The sequence below is a fragment of the Corapipo altera genome, unplaced genomic scaffold (assembly GCF_003945725.1).
Source record: "Corapipo altera isolate COAL_440 unplaced genomic scaffold, ASM394572v1 51, whole genome shotgun sequence".
NCBI lineage: Eukaryota > Metazoa > Chordata > Aves > Passeriformes > Pipridae > Corapipo > Corapipo altera.
The window spans coordinates 10888882-10891267 of record NW_020884892.1 but is presented as its reverse complement, the minus strand read 5'-3'; the positions used below and the strand labels follow the sequence as shown (position 1 = coordinate 10891267).

Below are 2386 nucleotides of genomic sequence, written 5' to 3'. Positions count from 1 at the left end.
GAAAAGGAAAAGGAAAAGGAAAAGGAAAAGGAAAAGGAAAAGGAAAACCATAAGCAAAAGCAAAGACAAAAGAAATGGAGGAAGACAGAGCCACAGGTGAGGGGGCTAGGAAATGAGAAAGTCCTGAGGAGATGGAATATTAAAAAGACAGTAGGTCAAAGCTGCACATTAAATTTATCACCAGGCTGTTATTTTTGTACAGTTGGGTCATCTATCCCAGGGATATTTTCTGTAAATGAGTGAAGCATATGGCAAGCTGCCCTTACAGTTATGTGCACATACAGGAGTGAAACACCTTTTCCTAATTTTTGCCAGAAATTTCTGGGTATACTAAGAACACAGGGAGATTTTTTTCTGATTCCACTTACTGTAGGATCATTCTTTTCCCTGTTTTATAATAACCCTGCTATGAAGGTGGGACATCAGTTGAATTTATCGTACTTCATTTATCAAGTTTGCAAAGATACAGAGGAGACATCTCTTGAGGGATGGGAAGTCCTGATACTCAGAGATATAAATGTTAATATCTACTTTGCAGGTGTAATTGAAAATTTTATTACGTTCAGAAACATATTTCAAGTTGGGAGGCAAAGGTTCTAGGCAGAGGTTTTGGAGAAAATTGTGGTTTATTGAAAATGGATGTAAAAATAGATTAAGTCTCTTCCCATACATTAACGCAACATTCTTTGGACTGCTTCAAGAGGTCTGACCAGCTTATGAAAAATCTGAGCTTGTATAGTCGGTTTACATGGGGACATCCTACAGGTGAGCCCAGTGTTTACGTCAAAGCATCCTGAACATTGGCAAGTGTCTGTGAAACCAGGAAAAGAAAATTAAACTAGACAACTTGAAAATCCATTCTTACTGAAAAAATATGTACGAAAAACACTCTGGCAAAAATCTCTGCTTCAGCAGACAAACTGGAACTGGTGACTTGGAGACCTAAGTACAGTTTTGTCTTCTGCTCTTCTGGCAGTGCTTAGATAATCAGCCAGGATTTGATTCCATTGCCTGAGAGTTAGTTAATGTCTCAGAGAAAAATGCCATCCTCTGGTGTTAACATTCTGCTCACTTGCAAGTGGACTTGCAAAGCAGAGAGGGCAGGACATGACCAGGGAATTTCAGCTGTGGTGAGTCTCTTACCCAGACAGGACTCTCATCACCAAAAGGATCTGAAATATCCATCTCAGCTCCATGAAGGGATGCAAAGGTAGGTCCAGCACAACTCTAAGAGGGGCTGTAGTTGGCACCACCACTGAGGTGGTTGGCTGTCCTGGATGCTGCTCTGGGATAGTGACAAAGCACATCAGACCTTCCCGAGCCTCCAGGAACAAACAGGTTGAGAAATGACAGCCTCCAAAAAGGAAAATAGTGTCTTTCTGAAGGATATCAGGGAGTGATGCTGTTTTGAATCTAGTACCATAAATAAAAAAAAAAACCTCTTCACTATAGGAAAATTGTTGTTCCTCCCCAATATTATTCTAAACAAATCTGTTCTACCACGTGTTCCCAACGCTCTCCAATATGAACTCCTCTATACAATTCTCCCAGCCCCAGTGTACATCAGTGTCACTGTCCTTGCCTCCATCCTTCAGGTCAGCAAATATCTTTCTGTACTTCATGCATGGACAGTGCGTGAAAGGCTCCCTACCCAGAAGGTTTTCTGGCACAGCTGTATTGAAGTGAGACATTTTCCTACCTGCTGCTCTTAGGACCAAAAGCAGCAGGTTCTCCTATGCCCCTACGTTCCAACCAACAGATAGTGTTTTGTACCAGAGATCAGGGCTAGATGGACCTAGATGAGCAAAGAACACTCATGTATGCTTTCAACTTGATGGACAATCAGGAAAACTGGCATGTCATTTGAACACTGCTTCCATTAACTCTACAAGAGAAAACTAGAGACAAAGTGATTTATATAGGGAAAATGCAGGAGAGAGTTCTTTTATGCTGCTGGAACTGCAATTGAGATGCTTCACTGAGCTAAGCATTACCGTGAATAGCAGATCTGTGGCACAAGTGAGCTGGGAAGGGAATTTATGGGCATAGAGAAAGAGAAATTGCCATAAATGATGGGAATCATAGAATCATCATCATCATGGCTGGGCTTCACAAACGAAGATTTAGGAAGGCTCTATCCACATTTATTACAATTTGTTACATGCTGGTGGCTAATGAGGCCAATACGAGATAGACATGTTCAATTGCAAAAGGCACAGCAGAAAGACTCCTTAGGTGGTATATTCTGCAAGACACGATTCTTTCTGCGTTGTCTTTTCTCCTCGAGAGTGATCCTGCGTGTGTTCTCAAAGGAAAAGGCAGCGTTATAGATGGTGTGTCTCCAGGCCTCCCAATTTGAGGCCAGAGTAGACCAGTTATGGTGATC

The 2386-nt window shown here is 41.7% G+C and overlaps 1 long non-coding RNA gene across 1 annotated transcript; it reads right to left on the bottom strand.

Annotated features, from left to right (window-relative positions):
- Positions 1–79: 79 nt before the first annotated feature.
- Positions 80–1996, bottom strand: LOC113948193. Its single transcript, XR_003528035.1, has 3 exons — positions 1700–1996; positions 1144–1285; positions 80–811 (listed from the first exon to the last, which is right to left on the bottom strand). It is a non-coding gene; the product is annotated as an uncharacterized LOC113948193 (long non-coding RNA).
- Between the last annotated feature and the right edge of the window lie 390 nt (positions 1997–2386).